This window comes from Carcharhinus amblyrhynchos, chromosome 5, assembly GCF_965287045.1.
Source record: "Carcharhinus amblyrhynchos chromosome 5, sCarAmb.v2.hapA, whole genome shotgun sequence".
NCBI classification, from domain to species: domain Eukaryota; kingdom Metazoa; phylum Chordata; class Chondrichthyes; order Carcharhiniformes; family Carcharhinidae; genus Carcharhinus; species Carcharhinus amblyrhynchos.
Genome location: NC_137328.1, coordinates 14,732,523 through 14,754,851, shown reverse-complemented (window position 1 = coordinate 14,754,851; position 22,329 = coordinate 14,732,523). Strand labels below are relative to the sequence as shown.

At 44.3% G+C, this 22,329-nt stretch overlaps 1 protein-coding gene across 2 annotated transcripts in view; it reads right to left on the bottom strand.

Annotated features, from left to right (window-relative positions):
• Nucleotides 1-22,329, bottom strand: part of LOC145343399 (uncharacterized) — a 77,463-nt gene that overhangs the window by 19,208 nt on the left and 35,926 nt on the right. Inside the window, exon 1 of one of the 2 annotated variants that reach the window (XR_013886700.1) lies at nt 6,751-7,098. The exons of the other annotated variant lie outside the window; for it this stretch is intronic. The gene's annotated coding sequence lies outside the window, so the exon portion shown is untranslated. Of the gene's footprint in view, nt 1-6,750; nt 7,099-22,329 lie in introns of those variants that run through there. 2 annotated transcript variants of the gene reach the window in all.

Below are 22,329 nucleotides of genomic sequence, written 5' to 3'. Positions count from 1 at the left end.
CTAGCCAAGGGTTGAGACCCCTGTTGCTCCCACAAGTTTCACAAGTGAATCTCTATTTCATGTTCATCTTTTCCTTCTCTTTTTTTTCTAACTTACTGTGCTCACTTACTGTGACTTACCTTTGAAAGGTTTCCAATATTCCAGAACTGTACTTCCTAATGGGGCATAACCACAACACTTCCTTCCATTAATCTCTAACCTAACTAAGTTGTTTCTAGTAGCTACCAAGTGGTTCTTGTGCTGGCCAATAGCCTGTGAAGTTGTTCCGTTCCATTTTCAGGGAGCCTTATGAAACGCTACAGTTTAATAGCTGGTAAATTCAGATACTTTATAGTAACACTTCAACAACACTTGGAACACAATGTTGTGAATGTTGGAATTCACTCAGGTGAAATGAATTGATTTCTAAAAGCAATTAGTTCCCAAACAGGCAGGAAAATAAACATTGAAGAATTTGTGGGGAGCCTACGGCACAAAGAGGGAACAGGTTATTTCTTGTTTTTTTCAGACTGAAACATTTTCAGACTGCATTGTGCACAATGGTTAAGTTGTGTTACTTTAACCCCTGAGGATTGGCTCTGTTTTTCACATTTTAATCTCGTTCTATACAATAAAGAAGTATAGTTCACGCGAGGAATTGAATGGTGCGGATACTGTTCAGTAGAATATTTAATCCCAACCCCTCTGCCATCTTCGGAGTTGTGTGAATGCAAGAAGTTAGCTGAGTAGCGAAGCCTGTCATACCACCACCGACATTAAGCCTGAACTATATCGAGTTGGTGAGCGGCTGAGATCAACAGGAAGCTCACTGAATTGCCACAAATGAAGATCAGTGAGTTGCGAGTGTCATAGCAACCCTGATGTGAGTGAGAAATAGGGCGGGTGGGGATATTGTGCATGTTGGGGGACAGCCCCTTTAAGTTCCCAGGAATTAAGGGTTTGTTACATGAACAGTGGTTGGGGAGTCTCGGGCTATACTTGATGGAGGTTAGAAGGATGAGGAGCCACCTAATGGAAACATACAGAATACTGAGGGGCCCAGAGAGAGTGGACATGGAGAGGATGTTTCCACTAGTGCAAGAGACTAGAACTCGAGGACACAACCTCAGAGTGAAGGGACGCTCCTTTAAAACTAAGATGAGGAGGAATTTCTTCAGCCAGAAAGTGGTGAATCTTTGAAACTCGTTGCCACAGAGGGCTGTGGAAGCCAGGTCTTTGAATGTCTTTAAGACAGGGCTAGATATGTTCTTGATCATTAAGGCGATCAAGGATTAAAGGGAGAAGGCAGGAGAATGGGAATGTGAATCACATCAGCCATGATTGAATGGCAGAGTAAACTTGTTGGGTCAAATGGCCTAATTCTGCTCCTATATCTTAAGGTGTTACGGAATAGGTCAGATGAGCCTGGGAGTGGGCTGAGATTTGTGGGGCGAGTAAGACCTTCAATAAATACTTGCATTCTTTGACATCCGGCTATGGTGTGAGTTCTTGGGGGCGCACCCCGGTCATAGAGGATTTAACAGGAGGCGTTACTGGGAAATGGTATGACTTTATCAGGGGAGTTAGTGGTAATAACCGACAGAGGTTTAGGAATGGCTAGAGATGTAGCACTGGGGATTGGCTAGTGGATGTCAGCATTGGCGAATATGAGAACTGTGGTGAAAGTGGAAGAAGGATGGTTTTTGAGCAAGTATAACCACGAGTGTGGGTTCATGACTCAAATTGGTAAGTGGATGGCAGTGATGATTCACAAATGGATAGTCAGGGTTAATTAGGGTGATTGGCAAGGTGGTGGATACTAATTGGGCAGATCTTGATGACCACTCCATTCTTTGTGTTCAGGTGAAAAGACACAATATAAATGATATGACAATGTAGAGTTAAGGGTTAATGCCAGAAGCAACTGGTAATGATGTAACACTGATACAGTACCACATGACAAAGAGGCTGTGATTTAATGGAAAACAGAAATACATCCTTGAGTGGAGTACCGAGTATACATCTGTAAATGAACAAGATTGTTTTATATAAATTACAGATTGAGGTAGCTTTCTTAAGGAAATAGACAATCCCTAAAGAAAGGCTGTCTAGACCCCAAATTCAAGACAAAACAGTTGAAAGCTCTCAAAAACTCTAAATAGCTCACAAACTCTCATCTTTGATGAACTTATGGGATAATTCAAATTATGGGCCAAAAAATTCCCATCCCATCCTCCACGGGGATCGTAGCAGGCAAGACAGAAAACTTGGTGGACCATTTAAAGGTCTGTTGAGCTCAGCGGCAAGGGGGAGGGGGAATTTCCAGCCTTGGGTTGTGTGGCCATGATGCTCCTGAAAGATCTGTAAACCAAACTATCAAATAACCCCCAATTGAAGAAACCGCCAGCGCCGTTCTGCTTTTAGTACCATTTACGTAATCACAATCAGAACTAACTTCAATTAAACATACCGGGAAAATCAAACTCCAAATAAAAGAATAAATTTCACTTCAACTAGGCAATACAACAAATATACATCTTACATAACTACAAACACATGTATTTCTCCCCACAGACATGTGACTCAATCAATTCAGCCCTTGAGCCTTGATCACCCACAATCACAGTTTGATCCAAAAGATGGTTGCCATTCAAACAAAACACAATTGTAAAATCTGAAACCAAAGGAAAAAATGCTGGAAAATCTCAACAGGTCTGGCAGCATCTGTAAGGAGAGAAAAGAGCTGACGTTTCGAGTCCAGATGACCCTTTGGCAAAGCTAAAAGGCATAGAAGGTGGGTGATATTTATACTGCAGGGGGAGGGAATGAAAGATAAGTCATAGCCACAAAAGTCTAAGAGGTGCTAATGGCAGTCCATAGAGGGAATAAATGGCTAAAAGTCTGAGAAACTGAAATCAGAGGGTAAGCTGCGACAGATGAAGATGTTGGGGGGAGGGAGGAGATGGGTGGGAGAGAGGTAAAATGAAGAAAAAGTGGGAAAGGGGAAGTAAAGGGGGAGAAAACTTAAGGAACAATAGGATAAGATGGGGGAACAGTGGGGCAAAAGAAAAATAAAAGAAGACAAGAAAAAATAAAAGGTTAACAGTTAACAATAAAACAATAAAAGGTTAACAATAAAACAGTTAAAAATGAAATGAAATGAGAACAGGGGTTGAGGTGGGATAGAGCTAATCATCTGAAGTTGATGAATTTGATATTATGATTGATAGGCTGTAAAGTGCCTTGTTGGAAGATGAGGTGCTGTTCCTCCAGTTTGCATTGAGCTTCACTGGAACATTGCAGCAGTACAAGGACAGACATGTGGGCATGGCAGCAGGATCATGTGTTAAAATGGCAAGCAACTGGAAGGTCAGGGTCCTGATTGTGCACAGACCAGAGGTGCTCAGCAAAGCAATCACCCAGCCTGCGTTTGGTCTCTCCGATATAGAGGAGACAATTGTAGAATCTCCTCAGCTAGCTTCAAACAGTCTTGGTAATGCATTTTCCACAGAGACTCCTTTATCCAATGAAGTTTATTTCTAAAGCCTATTTCTGGAAAAACCTAGCTCCGGAAAAACTGACACAATGACAGTAAAATTATCCAATTGACCATTCCTGTTCTAATTCTGTCTTCCCCACCTTGTCCTATTTGACAGATTACACATTAATAAACACTGCTCCTTGTAAATCTGCCTCCCTTTTTTCTCCCCTCTGCTACAGTTCTCCTTTGTCTGCAGCCCTCCTTTGTATTTGGTCACACAACTTCTGTATGTAAACTGCATTCTTATCGGCACTGCTTCCAGATCAGGGGTTGCCAGGTCTATGATTAAACCAAGAATATAACGATTAATTCAACTTTAAGTTTTTATTGTGTTTGGATGCCAGATGTTGGTAATTGGAAAGATGAGATCTCTTTACGTTTAATAATGATCATAATGCGTTGTCCCCACTTCCTGGCACTGCCTGAGTGGCACGCTGGCACTGTCCAAGGGGCAAACTGGCATTGCCCACTGGGCAACAGGCAGCATCAAGAGGGCATGGCCTACTGGGAAGTGGGGGACCCGCTGCCACTTTGCATTGGGATCGCTGGTAGTGGGAGGGAAGAGGGTGATTGGGACTGGCCATCCAGGTAGTGAAGGGGCAGGGAAGACAGGGCTGCCAGGGAGGTGTCGGGGATGGTCATCGGGAGGAGGGGGCTGTTTGGGACTATTGGCAGTGGGTTTGGGGTGATTTGGGACTGTCAACAGAGGGGAGGAATGTCAGGGAGGTCAGGGCAGGCTGTGGCTGGCGGAGTGGTGGGGAAACTGGGGCTGAATGGGGCAGAGGGAGATAATGGCTGGCCTGGGGACGTCCAGGGTGGGGGCTGCAATGGTGGGGGATTGTGGGGTTGGCTAACGATTGGGCTGACCAGCGATCAGGGGGCTGGCATGCGATGATGTACAGGCTGACAGATCAGCGCATGTGCCACGGACCCTCAGAAGTATGCTGCCAGCCTCTCAGGTGGGAATAAGCCCCATCCCTGAATTCCAGAGTGAATCCCACTGAGGCACCCTATTATGCACGATGTGTTGGAGTTTTGTTCTGGAAGTCACGCTAAAAAACCAATGGTGAATAGCCAAGGTTTTTTCCACAGGGGAGGGGAGTCCAAAATCATACGGAGGGTAGAGTGTGGGATACTTAATCCAGCTGAAGAGTGGAATTTGGGACATTTGATCAGGCTTGAGGGTGGAGTATGGGGACCATGCCATTTTTCTGCCTTCACCGATGCTAACTTTCTCCCTCCATTAAAAGTGGCAGATGGAGTTTAATCCTGATAAGTGAGAGGCGATTCACTTTGGTAGGACAAACTTGAATGTGGATTACAGGGTCAACGGTAGGGTTCTGAGGAACGTGGAAGGACAGAGAGATCTTGGGGTTCATATCCACAGATCTATGAAGGTTGCCACTCAAGTGGATACAGCCGTGAAGAAGGCTTATAGTGTGTTAGCATTTATTAATAGGGGGTTTGAATTTAAGAGTCATGGGGTTATGCTGCAACTATCCAGGACCTTGGTGAGACCACATTTGGAGTATTGTGTACAGTCCTGGTCACCTCACTATAAGAAGGATGTGGAAGCATTTGAGAGAGTGCATAGAGATTTACCAGGATGCTGCCTGGTTTGGATGGTAGGTCTTATGAGGAAAGGTTGAGTGAGCTGGGGCTTTTCTCTTTGGAGCGGAAGAGGATGAGAGGTGACTTAATAGAAGTTTATACGATGATGAGGGAGATAGATAGAATGGACGTGCAGAGAATATTTCCTCGGGTGGATGTACCTGTTACTACGGGGCACAACTATAAGGTTCATGGTGGGAGATATAGGAGGGATGTCCAACGTAGATTCTTTACTGAGAGAGTGGTTGGGGTGTGGAATGCACTGCCAGCTGTGATAGTGGAGTCGGACACTTTAGAAACTTTCAAGCGGTTATTAGATAGGCACACGGAACACATCAGAATGATAGGGAGTGGGATAGCTTTCTCTTGGGTTTGGACATAGCTCGGCACAACGTCGAGGGCCGTAGGGCCTATACTGTGCTGTACTGTTCTACGTTCAATGTTCTATTTTGGGGAGGCCCATGGTTCAGTTTCCTGCCCACCATCAATTGCAACCCTTAAGTGAGCAATTAATGCTCACTAAGGGTCTCATGTCACTGCTGCTGGTGGACATGGGCTCAGCATTCAAGGAGCACAACAACAAGTAAACCCTGGCATGTATGCTTGTAGGATCCTGGGAGGTTGGGGGGTGGGGGGGTCATGGTATGAGGTGGGCAGGAGTTCCTCATTCATAGACATCGTCATGCCCAGTTGAGGGAACTAGTATTATAATGTGAGTGGGCATGGGTGCAGTTGTGGGGGGAGGGCTGCTGAGAGCCATTCCTAGTTCCTGCATCTAAGTCCTCACATCTTATCCCCCATGATCCCCATCCAGCAGCCCCTGCCATCGCTCACCTGTGTCTTGGTCTATTCTCAATGCGAGGCTCGAGCTGAGTGTAACAGCGACAGCAGCCATTCCCTCCCCAGTAGTGCTGATAATTATAGAAGAATTGTTGGCTGATGATTGGCCAGCAGGGGTCTTGTTTCCAGCAGAGTGGTCTGTTGAATGCCTGAGTGGCATTTAATTCAGGAAGAGACCCCTCTCCATTGCTCCTATTAGACCCAACCCAATGTTCCACACACAGTTGCAATACTGATGTAAAGAATGAGAAGCTAATATGAGAGTGAAACCGCCAAAGATTTACCCACTTGTGGAAGAGCTGTTAGGTATTAATTGCAAACACCAATTACTTAGACTAAACATTAATCAAAGGTGAAAATATAGTTACGTTCGGCTGGGACCCAAGGGTTTGGTGGAATCTGAAAGGATCTCTAGAACAAGGGGCAAGAGTTAATGTAAAACAGTAATGAGCCGAAGCTAAGGGAGCAGAACTGCTTAAAAAGGGAGAAAGAAACAGATGAACGAAATAGTAAAAAATACTCAGAATCAACAGAGAAATTCAATCCAGTCAGAGTTTGAGACCAGAAAAGGTATTTGGATCAGTCGATAGAAGCAGGTCCTTTCACACAGTAGAATTATTAGAGAGCGACAGCAGCGATTGGCACTCGGTTCCTGTACAGAGTCAAGAGTGATTAAGATTTGAATAGCAGATTAGCTGTAAAGACTCGCATTCTGATCAGTATTCTGTAAACTGTATGTGTCTTTATATGTCTTTCTCTGATCAGAACTTTCCACTTACCTGACAAAGGAACAGCATTTCCGAAAGCTTGCGGGGTCACGATCGGATAAACTTGTCGGACTTTAACCTGGTATTGTGAGTCTTCTCACAGAGTCAAGAGCGCCAGAACGTGATCACCTGTGAAGCTGAAATGAAGAGTCTGGTCTCCATCCTGGCAATTGGCCTGGCGCTGAATTCCTTTCCCCACTCAGTGAAAGGAGTAGTAGATCCTGAGAAGACATTCAGCAATCTCTGTGGCCGTTCATTTGTCATCACAGTACTCTCAATCTGCCAGGAATTCGACCAAGAATTTTTCCTTTCCAAGAAACCCTGTGAGTATTAAATCCGCCCTATTCGTCAAGGTAAAGACATTTGATTGACCTGTGAGAATTAAACATTTGAATGTATTTCCTGTTAAAATAGGATGGGATTAATCTTTGTTATCAGTAGTGATTAAAATAGTGTCATTATCTCTACAGAAAATCCTGTACATTTAACATGAGGTAGAGCCCAAAAAAAAATTCTGGGATGCATTTCAGGTTCAATCTTCAGTCAGTGTTTTATTAATTGAATTCAGTTAATTAGTCAGACACAATTGGCCTCAACAACCTTAGAAAATGGAAGGGAGTAAATCAGCCACTTCCTATCCCTGACTGTTGTTCGGGCAGCACGGTGGCACAATGCCACCGCTGCCTCACAGCGCCAAGGACCTGGATTCGATTCCTAGCTTGGGTCTCTGTCTGCGTGAAGTTTGCACATTCTCTCCGCGTCTGCATGGGTTTTCTCCGGGTCTCCGGTTTCCTCCCACAGTCCCAAAGATGAGCTGGTTAGGTGGATTAGCCATGCTAAATTCTGCCTCAGTGTGTCCAAACAGATACTGGAGTGCGGCGACTGGGGGATTTTCATCATAACTTACGTGACCCCACTTGTAATACCAGTAAATAAACTTGAAATAGTAATTCCTGTTGAAAGCGAGTCTGTGTGTCTCCCAGATGGGGACGTGGTTGGATTTTCTTTGCATCTGTCCCTTTTATTGATCTTCCCACACTGTCATATGACCACTGTCACTGACCACAATGAAGAAGAGCATATTAGTCCCAATATTTAGTGCACTTTTTGGCCTAGTGTACTAATAGTTTCACTGGGGTCAATAAATTGGAATGAACTCTTCAGTAAAGGGTTGGTCAGCATGTAAACCAGGGTAATGGAGATGAGCTGCTCAATGAGGGGTACAGGACTTTTCTTGGAGATGTTCCCACCACACTGCCATATCTTTGCCAAAGCTGTGGTGGTCACGGCAAAGACTTTTCACTGCTGGCTTGCAGGGCGGGAGATGCTTGATAGACAAGCCGGCCTTTTCCTGCCCCTAAATTCAGTCTGTAGTGGACTAAGTAAAAACTTGGTGAGGTGGGGGGGTTGAATTATCAATCATTATATGTTCTTATTGGCCAGGATGTGGACATTCAAGAGCATCAGTTACAATTGGATTTACATCAGTCAGTACATATTAGCCTGAATGTTTTGACTGTTGGTCACATGCACACGCAGGCTCAGAAGCAGACACAAAATGTGTCCTCGGCCGTGTTTATCCCTAGAGCAAAGTTTCATGCTGGTTGGCCAATTACCTGTCATCCAGTGTGAAATAGTTAAGCACTGCCAGGGAGGGCAGAAAGAGGGTAGGCGCCAGGATGAGTGGGTGCGAGCTGATGTTTTCAACATGTTCCCTCAGGGGGACAACCTCTGCGGAGCAATCTCAGGGAGCTGCTAAACCTTAAAGTCTAAACATTGATGTTAAAACTGAGCCCCAAATGTGTCGGTAGCACAATCATACACAGATCTCTGTCCCAGGCGCATTTGTTAATTTTATTTCGGGCCAGACATTTCATCCTGCCCTGCACCTAGGTTGCAGCTAGTCCCTACAGGCCACCTGGTCAATCGACCTGCCCACCAACAGTGAGGGGCAGGTGGGAACTGGGAGGAAATCCTGTTCCTTCAATTTCACACCCCTACCATCTTCCCCAGCAAAATAAAACCTGCTGTCAGGGGAACATGAAATTCTGGCCTGAGTTTCTACTGGCTTTCTTTTCAATGATATTAAGGCACTCTGATATCACTTTATGATACCCTGGCCTGCCTCAACTCTGTACAAACTTAATGGTGGAGTTTTTCAATGAGCGTGCCTTCCCTCTGTTGGTCTCAGACCTAAGCTCTCTCTCCGGGCTTCAACCCTGGGAACTCATATGCTTTACGTCAAGTTCCCAGCATGATTATAAATCTGTTCTTCCTGCTGTTTTACCTTCTTGTGGTCATTTGTGGTAATGTTGGGTTTGAATTGTGGCACAGTAGCACAGAGGTGAGCACTGCTGCCTGACAAAGCCGGGAACCCAGATTCAAACCTGTCCTGGGTCATTATCGGTGTAGAGTTTGCATGTTCTCCCTTTGTCTGCATGGCTTTCCTCTAGGTGCTTCTCCCACCGTCTGAAAGACGTGCTAGTTAAGTGAATTGGCCATGCTAGATTCTCCCTCAGTATACCTGAACAGGCTCCAGAGTGTAGTGACTGGGGGATTTTCACAGTAACTTCATTGCAGTGTGGATATAAGCCTACTTGTGACTAATACATAAAACTTTAACTTTAACTGTAGTGTAAGAAGGAGGTTAAAGCTGTGTTCCCCAATCTCCTACCCATTAGTAACTCCACTGGAAAAAAGAATTCTGTGATGGCAAGGATCGATAATTCAGAAGAGCTAAAATGAGGGCCCTTCTTTTTCTTTAATTACTGCTGAACAGTTCTCCCTCTCACTCTGTCCATTTGCTTGAGGATAATTAGGTGAACTAAATGCATAATTCTTAATTTGATTTATTATTGGCACATGTATTGGGATACAGTGAAAAGTATTGTTTCTTGTACACTATACAGACAAAACATATTGTTCATAGTGTACATAGGGGAGAAGGAAAGGAGAGAGTGCACAATATAGTGTTACAGTCATAGCTAAGGTGTAGAGAAAGATTAGTTTAATATAAGGTAGGTCCATTTAAAAGCCTGATCGTTGCAGGGAAGAATCGCTTCTTGCCAGGGATACAGGTTCGAATCCCAGCTTGGGTCACTGTCTTTATGGAGTTTGTACATTGCATGGCCAACTCACCCAACCTGCACATCTTTAAACTGAGGAAGGAAACTGGAGCACCTGGAGGAAACCCACACAGACATGGGGAGAATGTACAAACTCCACCCTGGCAGTGACCCAAGCTGAGAATCAAACCCAGGTCCCTGGCACAGTGAGGCAGCAGTGCTAACCACTGTGCCACCGTGCTGCCCCAAGGTTTAAGGTAAGAAAAAAATTTAAGATAAAGTTAAAATCATAAGTAAGGTTAATAAAAATTGAATGAACCTAAAGCTAATATTGAGGGGATGAGAATGGAACTGTAATTAAACTGTTAAAGAGTTACAATTGAAAGCTAGACCAACAAATGGCAATTTTTTAATAACCTTAAATAGAAATTAAGACAGGTCTATTCTGCCAAAAAAAAATTCACAAACACACATATGGAATATGTTTGGATTGTCAAAAGGCTTTGGACAAGATATTGTGCAATAGCCTCATAACTGAGATCCTGGGCCCATGGAGTCAGTGCACTGTAGCAGAACGCATAGAATTCAAAACAAGGTGACTACAGAAGAGAAAATATAATCCCAGATCTTCTAGATCTCTTGCAGCCGATCAGAGACCGGGTGTAACCTGAAAGGTGCACTAATGGGACCTTTAGAAATCCCATCACAAGACTCTGTCAACATTATCCAGGAAATGTAAACTTCCATTGAGCAATTTCCCTTCTCCCAGAGACTCCCAGAAAAGTCTCCAACTCTGGATTAGAGTCAGAAACTTCAGACATTTCCAAACTCCTTGCCCGGAGAGTCACTCTGGCAGTGTTAGACAGAAAATAACCTAGTCTAACTCCTGGACAATTATATCACTGACCCTCCAAACACTCATTCTACCCCCTCCCCCCTCAGCCCCCAGTCCACCTGCCCTGTAATCCCAACTCCCTCTCCGATTCCCTGATTACCCACTTGATCTCCAATCGCCCAACACAATCTAACTAGTCCCAAGCAAATTCTCCTCCTGACCTGACCTGCTCATCCCACAACATGATTCTTTACTTGACTTCCAGGCTTGGAATACTGTGGCACAAAACTCAGCTCCTGACTCCCCAAAATCTGCCCAAGGCATCAGTCAGGATTGTGATAGAATACTCCCTACTTGTCTGGATGAGTGCAGCTCCAGCAACACTCAAGAAGCTTGACAACATCTGCTTGATTAGCACCACATCCACAAATATCCACTCCCTCCATCATCGACACTCAGTAGCAGCTGTGTGTACCATCTACAAAATGCTCTGCAGGAACTCTCCAAGGTTCCTGAAACAGCACCTTCCAAACCTATGACCACTTCCATCTAGAAGGACAAGGGTAGCTGATACATGGGAACACCACCCCCTGCAGTTTCCCCTCCAAACCTCTCACTATCCTGACTTGTAAATACATCTGTGTTCCTTCCCAGTCATTGGGTCAATACCCCGGAATTCTCTCCCTAATGACATTGTGGGTCAACCCACAGCATATGGACTTTAGGGTTTCAAGAAGGCAGCTCACCACTACATTCTCAAGGTCAATTAGAGGTGAGTAATAAATGCTAGCCAGGCAGCTATGCCATGTCCATGACAAAATAAAAGAAACATTTCACTTGCCCTGAATGGTCTGTTAATGCATTGCGGGATTTTGTATAATTCTATGTGCATCTCCAGGTCCTGGACTTGCAAATCTTGAGATCTTGATTCAAGGCAGAACCTTGAACTAGCTCGAAACAAGGCCATGGATGTGCAGTAGCAGGGACAGGGTGGGGACTGCCTAGCTCAAGAGTTCCTTAGCTTTCACTCACTGTTGGGACCTGCTATGTACTGAGACTGGAAAATGGATTTTCAAGTTAGTTGCTCAAAGAAAAATTAATGACAGCCACAGTTGCCCTCACGTCTTATATAGAGTGATAAGGTGGGGAAGGGGTGCTACTTTCCACATCATCAGATGATGTAGCCTAAAAGGGGACACCATCCAATACACAGTTATAGAATAACAATAAATTCTTATAGAATGCCTACAGTGCAAAAGGAGGCCATTCGGCCCATCAAAACTGTACCGACAACAATCCCACCCAGGCCCCATCCCCCCCCTTACCCTGCTAGTCCCCCTGACACTGAGGGACAATTTAACATGGCCAATCACCCTAACCCGCGCATCTTTGATGTGTGGGAGGAAAACAAAGCACCTGGAAGAAACTCGTGCAGACACAGGGAGAACGTGCAGGCTCCACACAGACAGTGACCTGAGGTTGGAATTGAACCCGGGTCCCTGGTGCTGTGAAGCAGCAGTGCTAACCACTGTCCACTGTGCCACCCAGTTGTACTTCATCACCAATTTATTCCAGTGGCGCGTGGAGCAGTGGGCTCTACATTGAAAATGCATTTGGAAAATACCAATGTGAGGAAGTCTCAACAGGAACACGGGCTGGTGAATCAGCTCTACAAAGTGTTATGATCCCAGCTGACCTTACTAACTGGACAGTCAGGTCCCAGAAAGGAACTCTGGCTCAACTTTTGCCTTTCTGTAGTGTCGTGGGGGAACAGAGTCTGTAAATTTTAGCTTTTAACAAAAAGTAAAATATTTATTAAACATGAAAAGATTGACTGTAATATTGACTCCTTTACCCCACCTATATCTTCACAGATGTAGACAGATGTTTTCAGCATACAAAAATTACTGAATATATCTTATACTATGGGTAAGTACACAGTGCATGCAAACCAAAGGCCAATAGTGATCAGACACAGCAGACTCTGAATCCAAGTGACAGACAACCTCTCTGCATTTCTCAGCAACACCATCCCCCCAAGATGTTTATTACACTCTGAGCCAACTGCTCCCACTGGAACTCTGACTTCCACATGAGTTTCCAAACTCCACATGCCTTAATAACCTTCTCCAAAATGACATTAACTCTTGGAAATCTCTTCCAATTACTTCCAATTTCCACCCTTCTATCACCTTCATTTTGTCCACCTCTGACACTTCCCTTCCTTGACCTCTCTGTCACCATTTCTGGTGACAACCTGTCCATTGACTCCCACAAATACCTTGACTACACTCCCCACATCCTGTAAGGACTCGATCCCTTTCTCCAAGTTCCTCCGCCGCATCTGTTCTGATGATGCCACTTTCCAAAATAGTGTTGCCAATATGTCTTCCTTCTTCCTCAATCGTGGTTTTCCACCCACTGTGGTTGACAGGGCTTTCAACCACATCCTATCCATCCCCAGGGCATGCTCTCACTCCCTCCCCTTCCTCCCAGAACCAGGATAGGATCCCTCTTGGCCTCATTTTTAACCCCATCCGCCTCCACATTCAAAGGATCATCCTCCGTCACTTTCGTCAACTCCAGCATGATGCCAGTACTCAACACATCTTGCCCTCACTCCCCCTTTCAGCATTCCACAACGACTGTTACCTCTAGGATACCCTGGTCCACTCCTCCATTGTACCCAACAACTCATTCCCTGTCCACAGCACCTTCCTATGCAACTGTAGAAAGTGCAACACCTGTCCCTTTACCTCCTCCCGGCTCACCACCCCGGGTCCTAAACACCTCTTTCCAGTGAAGCAGTGCTTCACATGCACCTCCTTCAATCTGGTCTGTTGTTTTCGCTGCTCCTAATACAGTCTTCTCTACATTGGAGAAACCAATTGTAGACTGGATGATTGCTGAACACCTTCAGCCCATCCGCAAGCAGGACCCAGACCTTCCTGTCGCTTGCCATTTCAACACACCACCCTGCTCTCCAGTCCACATGCCTGTCCTTAGCCATTTGCAATGTTCTAGTGAACACCAACACAAACTGAAGGGACAGCACCTCAGCTTCTGATTGGGCACTTTACAGCCTTCTGGACTGAACATTGTGAGTCCAATAACTTAAGAGCATTAAGCTTCCCCTCCACCTTTCACCGTAGGATTCACTAGTTCATGGGCTCCCGAGACTGCCCTTTCTGTGGCCTTGTGGAGTCCGTGGACCATGTCTACGTTTTATGTTATAGATTGCACACCCTTTTCGATTTTCTGAAACACCTTTTATTGATGTTTTGTTTGTACTTCAGTCCCACGCTCCTGATCTATGGACACCTGGTGCGGAGAGGGGAGGGGAGGGATGCCGATCTCCTCGTGAACCTGCTCCTGGGCCTGGCGAGACGTGCCATCAACAGGTCCAGGCAACGGACGATCGGGGGGGGGGGGGGGGGGGGGGGGGGCGTCCATCCCGACTGCCTGCCCCTCTACTGCAGCTACGTTCGCGGCCAGGTGTCCCTGGAGAGGGAGCACGCAGTGTCCGCGGGCACAGTCGATGCCTTTCGTGCCCGTTAGGCACCGCAGGGGCTGAGGTGCATTATAGGCCCTGACAATCACATTTTGATTTGTTGTGTTTTAAGTTTCCTTTGTACTTTTGTTTTTGTTTGGGTCATTCCCCTCCCTTTTGGGGAGCTGCCCCTTTTACTTTGTCCTAATGTAATTTGAGTTTGTCTACTTGGTTTGACCCGAAAGACCCCCCCCCCCCATCCTCCCCTCCACCTTAACCCTATTCCCATTCATTTTACATTTTGTTTTGTCTCATTCATCCAATTCAACTTCCTTCTTTCTCATCTCCATTTTTCTACTTTCCATTTCAGCTCTCCCTCTTGCCCTCTCCCCCACCCTTTCAGGGTAACCATCACATTCCTCAGGCAGTCTTTTAACAATCTACACTTTTGTTCTGCCCTTCACAAGTTCTGATCATTTAATGAGCATTTTTTTAGCACCTTCTCAGCCTTGTTTGTCCTTATTTACATTCCCTTTGTCCAATTCCACTCCCCCAACCTCATAGTATAAATCTCCACTGATTCTTCTTGCTATTAGCTCTAGACGGAAAACATTGATTCTATTCTCTCCCCGCAGATGTTATCAGATCTACTGAGATTTTCCAGCATTTTCTGCTTTTGTTTCAGATTCCAGCATCCGCAATACTTTGCTTTTAGCTAACTCTTGGATGCTTTCATCAAGGATCCACTTCCAGGATTTTAATCTCTCCTTTGTATTCCTATGCCTTCAACTTCTTATTCCTTATTCTTTTAGCATAGCTGTCTCCGCGAGGCGTACTTCTAGTCCTAACTCCCTGGTTTCTGGACTTCCTTTTGCTCTTTTGGGAACTCTGCTCCCTGCAACTCCCTTGCCCTGCCCAGCCTCTGGGTCCAGCTTAAAACTAAACACAAATGTTATCTTTAAACCAGAGTGACCCCATGGTTGTTGAGCAACAGCATAGTCTTTCTTTAAACCCAATTTATTTTTGTACCATCAACACTTTAATTCCAGTACAGGCACTGTTTCAAATGACCAAAACCCACAGACATGCAGGCACCTCTGTTTAACTAAAATGCCAATCCTTTCTTATGCAGAAGCACAAAATTGAACTTAGATAAAAACTTGTTTTTAAGACCCACAAGTACAAATTTAAATGAGTTAAAATACTTCTGTTTCCTGTCAAAAGTTTTATCTGAAATCTCAATGTCATTGTGCTTTCAAATGAAGTTCTGAGCTGTGAAAGCAGGATCATAAAACTTATCTTGAAGGATAGAAAACCACAAAGTTTGTTGTAAAGTTCTGGAGGATGATAAAATGGCTAAAGTGCTCACTTTAACCAATGGAAGATTGGGTAAACTCTGTTTGAAGTGAAGCTTTGCTTCAAATTATGATAAAAAGCTGAAATGCCGATCCATTGGTAGTTCAATAACAAAATATTTGCTACTTGCAAGGTAGACATGCCATTATTTTCAGTATTAAAATGATAAACGTCAACTAATTGGCACAATTATGATCAATTTATATTCTTTTTCTCTGTGCAATATTAGATATGTGGTGTCTGAGCAAGGGTCCAGAACATCTCACTTATACTGAGAGAGAGGGTTGCAGCGTATGGTTAGTGTAGAGGGAAAGGACATAAATTTAATCTCAATAAGCCATCAGTGTTTATAGATGGAGTTTTATTTCCATTTCAGCTAATGTGGAAAGTTCACACAACGAAGATGTCTTTGTGGTGAAATCTAAGAGGATGTATGACAATGATGGGATGCAGCGGTTTGTGTTGCCAAACATACAGCGGCTACTCAATAGTGACCAGAATGGGAAGGTGCCAGGCAATTTAAATTATCAAGCCTCTGAGACTGAGAAAGTCAGCAACATTGGAGCGAGAAAGCTCAACAAAACAGAAATAAGTGAACAATGCTGCGAAACTTCTTGTAGCGTAAGGCAGCTGCGTCGACTCTGCTTCTGGTGAAATGATGTCAACTGTTTTTTCACCGAATATTCTATATGCTTGGGGTTCAGAATCATTTGTATCTTAAGGCGAGATGGTACATTTTCAGAATTCAATTTTCCGACAAGAACCTTAATTTGATGACAGTCCATTTTGGGGATCAGGGCACACAGATCAGCATATTGTGTACGATTTTCCATCTAAAAATGGCTGGAAAATCTTGCACAGATGGATAATCCCTTGCCCCAAATCCCCACAATGGGAAGCTCTGTGCTGGGAGAACAATAAGAAATCTCACATCACCAGGTTGAAGTCCAACAGGTTTGATTGGTACCACAAGCTTTCGGAGCACTGCCCCTTCATCAGGTAAGTCACCTGATGAAGGAGCAGTGCTCCGAAAGCTCGTGCTACCAAATAAACCTGTTGGACTTTAACCTGGTGTTGTGAGACTTCTTACTGTGCCTACCCCAACCCAATGCCAGCACCTCTACATCCGGGAGAGCAAATTCATTAGATTTATTCCATTGTCTTTATCAAATCTTTTTAGAATAGTCCCTGTCAAGGACTTAAAGTTCTGTAGTCACAAATTTGTTCTAAAAAGTATTAAAAGATATATTGCAACTTGAATTGCTCTGCTTTCTTATCAATATCATTTTATGAGAAAAAATACACTTCTGGACCAATCTTAACACAAGAGTCTCTACCATCATAATATATAACACTGCACATAATATTTGCAGAGTGCTTTCAAAGTGGGAAAAATATATATCTTCAAGTTACAGGGGTATAATCAGACAATGAAATAGATATTAAGAAGGATGGTCAACATTTTCCCAGTAAGCTGCTTCGTAAGAAGGATGTTAAAACCATAAGACCATTAACCATAGGAGTGGAATTAGGCCATTCAACCCATCGAGTCTGCTCCACCATTCAACCATGACTAATAAGGTTCTCAATCCATTTTCCTGCCTTTTCCCTGCAACCTTTGATCCCCTTACCGATCAACAACCTGTCTATCTCTTGCCTTAAGTACACTCAATGACCTGACCTCCACAGCCTTCTGTGACAATGAATTCCATAGATTCACCACCCTCTGGCTGAAGAAATTCCTCCTCATCTCGGTTCTAAAAGGTTATTCCTTTAAAATGAGGCTGTGCCCTTGGATCCTAGTCTCTCCTGCTAATGAAAACATCTTCCAGACCTCCCCTCTATCCAGGCCTTTCAGTATTCTGTAAGTTCCAATGGCAAACCCCCCTTCTCACCTCCATCGAGTACAGACTCCTCAAACACTCCTCATACCTCAAGATTTTCGTTCCTGGGATCATTCTTGTGAACCTCCTTTGGCCCTGTTAGCTGAAAAGAGGAAGGAAATTCTTGATTTTATCTCCTATTCTTTTGATATAAGTATTGTTGGCTGGGCCAGCATTTATTACCCCACCCTAATTGCCCTTGAACTGAATAGCTTGCTCAGACCACTTCAGAGGGCATTTTATGAGTCAAGTACATTGCTCAGGATCTGGAATCACATGACGGCAGATTCTCTTCCCTGAAGGATATTAGTGAATCAAATGGGGTTTTTGTGACAATTGCTCCATGGTCATTATTGGACTTTGCAGTCCAGTTGTTTTGTAATTGAAATTTCTCCTTTTGCCACAACAGGAATTGAACCCAGGTCCCTGGACCATTGCCCTGAGTCTTTTTTTTATTCACTCATGGGATCTGGGCATCATTGGCATTTATTGCCCATCCCCAAATTGCTCTTGAATTGTGTGGCTTGCTAGGCCATTTCAGATGGGCAGTTAAGAATCTACACATTGCTGTAGATCTGGAGTCACATATAGGCCAGATCAGATAAGGAGGCAGATTTTCTTACCTAATGGATATTAGTGAACCAAATGCATTTTTGCAACAATTGACAATGGCTTCATGGTCATCTGTAGACTTCCAGATTTTTACTGAATTCAAATTCCAACATCTGCCATGGTGGGAATCGAACCCAGGTCCCCAGGGCACTACCCTGGATCTCTGGATTACTAATCCATTGACAATACCACTATGCCACTTCCTTCTTGGCATGGCAGTTTTGGGTTGCTGAAGACATGGCCTTCACTGGGAGATTGCAGGGAATTGGAATGTGAAGGGGGTCGGAATCAGAGGAAAGCAGGGTTCTGGGTGGTGATGAAGGATTATAAGATTGTAGGAGGCTACCAAGATCAAGAGTGACGAAGCAATGAAGCGATTTAGGCTCAATGATGTTGGGCTGAACTTTACAGTCCTATCATGGCTGGAAAATGCAGCAAGTCATTCAAAATTCCACTGACATAATCGAGACCAGAAAGTCTCTCTGGCCTCTGGTGATAGGGGCTGTAAAATTCTTCCCATGAGTTTCACATTAGAAGAATAGGTTGACCAGGGATTAATGTACACCAGTGAGCACAGGTGGGATGAGCTAGTGGGACTCGGTGTAGGATAGGAAATGGGCAGTGGTTTTTGCAAGAACTGATGTACTGAGGAGGGTGAACAATGGAAGACGCCTGGAAAGATATAGAATGTGGCTGTCACAAAGGAATGAACGGAAGTTTAAGCAGTAGGACAGTGGCAAGATATACTGACAAACAGGTGGACTTTGTAATGAATAGGATATGGGATCAGAAACTCATCATGGGGCTAAGTTGAATGCTGAAGTTGTGAGAAATCTAATTTAATCTGAAATAGTGGTGGTAGAAGTGCATTTCTCATTGGTACAGAATGTATGCTCGGGTCAAAGGCAAGTGTTTCCTTCTGAACAATAAACTGCATGTTTGAAAAGCAGACTGTGGTCTCAGAGACAGTGGAGGAGTTGCAAGAGATGGTAGAGAGATAGTGATGTCAGTTTACATATAAAAGATGCTCTCATTTCTGATGGGAGGTATTGCCATGGAGCAGAACTTGATGAGGAAAAGGAAGACCATAGAGACAGATCCTTAAGAGGCCGCACATGGAACACACTGGGTGAGATGAGAAGCCTTTGTTAAGATCCATTAGCTATGTTAGAATGGGAAACCATGCAACAAAGTAAAAGCATTCCCACTGATTCAGAAAATTGAGAAGATGCACCGAGTTGGATGGTTTGGCGAACTCTGTCAAGGATGGCAGAGAGATTGAGGAAAACAAAGAACTCGAATACAGTTACAATTCTTGGTACTTCTCATCTGTAACTTTGATTCTGCCATTGGATACTGAGGGGCAATTTAACATGGCCAATCCACCTAACCTGCACATTTTGGACTGTGGGGGGAAACCAGAGCACCTGGAGGAAACCCACGCAGATACAGGGAGAATGTGCAAACTCCACACAGAGAGTGACTCAAAGTCCCTGACCTTTTGAGGCAGCAGTACCAACCACTGTGCCACCGTGATACTATAACTTTTACTTTTTGTATTAAAAAAACGTGGATGAACAGATTCAGAAGGCAAGCAATTAGCTCTCAGCACATTAAACATGAACTGATTGACTATAACAGAATACTCCTTTACCACCCCACCCCACCTCCTTATCTTCATCAATGTGCCCAGATTTAAGGATGACACCAGTAACAGAGTATATCTTATGTTATAACATTTTTGGCAAACACAATCCCTTTAAACGCATTGGCTGACTGTGGTCAGACAATACTCCACATTGAAACCATGTGGTAGACGCCACTCAATCAAATTGTCCCCCAAGATGATTGTCACACAAGTGCTTCCAAAATCCACATTCAAAAAGGCATGTTTTAAAATCTTCTTTCAAACAACGTTTTCCTTCAGCTGTTTTCATTTGGGATCTGCCTCCGGGTTTTTCAACTACCTTTTTGAACAAGGCATCCTCTACACTGTATTAACAATGATCCATTCTGGGTTTTACAACTATTCTTTACAGTATTTGTTTGTCTTGTATATTTTTATGCTTTTATACAAACTCTCAGTGATCCAGCCACTAGTTGATTCACAATTGCATCAATCATCACTTCACAGGCTATAGTGAAATATCTCAAATCTTCAGATCACTTCCGATATCTTTGGTTTCTCACCAGCAACTTCTCAGCTCTGCCTGTGGGTTTAATGAACAGTAGCTTGTTCCAGTTCCAGTTTCCATTTTTCATTCGATTACAAACTCCCTGCAATATCTCTTTTAAAGTTAAAATTTTATTCATCAGTCACAAGTAAAGCTTACATTAACAATGCAATTAAGTTACTGTGAAATTCCCCCAGTCACCACAGTCTAGTGCCTGTTCAGGTCAATGCACCTAACCAGCGCATTTTTCAGAATGTGGGAGGAAACCGGGACACCCAGAGGAGCCCATGCAGACATGGGGAGGATGTGCAAACTCCACACTGATAGTGACCCGAGCCAGAGAACTGAACTTGGGTCCCTGGTGCAGTGAGGCAGCAGTGCTAATCACTGTGCCACCATACCACCCCACGTTCATTGTCTAGTTTCCATAGCTAGTTGTTCTTTAGTTTCTGGTGTGCTTTTTGGCAGGTCTGTCCTTCTACAGTTCCCTTGTTCTTGTCTGACAGAGCTGAGAGAGCTGTTAAGGGAAATTGTACTGGAGAGAGGCAGAGTGTTGTTTCTGGTGAGAAAAAGGTTTGTCTCCAGAGAAAACCGTTATCTCCAGATTTTACAACACTTTGCCAAAAAAAATCAAGTGGGCGCATTTCATGCCATCATTCAGGGAGCAGGGGGTGGGTGTGGGGGGGTCCTCAACTTGTCAGCAAAATCCGGCTGCCTTGAGGTCAGGGTGCCACCTTTAAAGGTCGGCCTGATCAGACCATACCTAGATCTTCCCCACAACCCACCACGGAGATCTCAGGAGCTCCTCTCCCCATCCCCGATCGATGTCAGCACTTATCATTCCCCTTCCCCTTTCCCCGATCATCGGCCCCGGCCCTTCCCCCCAACCCATTCTCACTGGCCTCTTCCCCCTCCCACCACCACAGTCAGGGTCGACACCCATCTCCCTCCCCCACTCCCCCAGTAGCCATCGCCAGCTTCCCCAGCTCTTCTATCTGCTTACGGCCAATGCCACACACAAAGGAATCCCTCTCCCCATGAGGATCCCACTTGGGCCCGCACCTTAATGCAGGTTGGAGCTGCAGGTTGATATGGGCATGATATGGGTTAATGATATCAAAGTTTATTGGGAGAAAGTGAAAACCCCACACAGTGACCCAAGCCAGGAATTGAACGCAGATTCCTTGCACTGTACCACTGTGCAACTACTAGAATGTACCTGATGGCCTACTTATATATGTGGGCCAATCCATTAAGGAGAGCAAACAATTGTCAGTATCTTTCCTCCTTTGTTTGTGTGAATTCCAGCAATAAACCTTTCAGCAAAGTTGGCCAATATGCTTTCTTACCAGGGCTTCCTAGGCCTATAACAGAGCTGTCAACATCTGGGTCTTGTCTCTGCTGCTTTGATTTATTTGGGTTTGAGACTTGCAAGGCCTCCATTCCACTGATTAGTGGTTAGTCGGCTATTTTGTGCATTCGGGGAAAGAAACAGGGCAACACAGTTGAGAAAGAAAACTGACTTAAGAACATCAACATTAAGAACATAATAAGATTAACAAGAGACAATGTGGCTTTTCGAGTTGCTTCACAACTCAAAACATATCAGTCTTTGCTACAGAGAATTCCAAAGATTCACTGCAATCAGAATGAAAAATATCACAGAAACATAGAAGATCAGAGCAGGAGGAAGCCATTTGGACCTTCGAGCCTGCTCTGCCATTCATTATGATCACGCTGATCATCCAACTCAATACATAATCCTGCTTTTTCCCCCATAACCTTTGATCCCATTCACTCCAAGTGCTATATCCAGCCATTTAGAACATTGAACAAAGAACACTACAGCACAAACAGGCCCTTCAGCCCACAAATTGTGCCAATCACATCCATATCTGCCAGGCCATAGAACTATCTATAACTCTCAATCTCATTAAATCCCATGTACTCATCCAGAAGTCTCTTAAAAGACCCCAGCAAGTTTGCCCCTACCACCACCGACAGCAGCCGATTCCACTCACTCACCACCCTCTGAGTGAAAAACTTACCCATTTCTTGAATACATTCAATGTTTTGGCATCAACTATTTCTGCTCAACGAAATGCCTGACTCCTGACTGACAGACAGCTGAATGCGACCTGTCACTGAACAGGATGATGTAGAGGTGCAGAGAGGC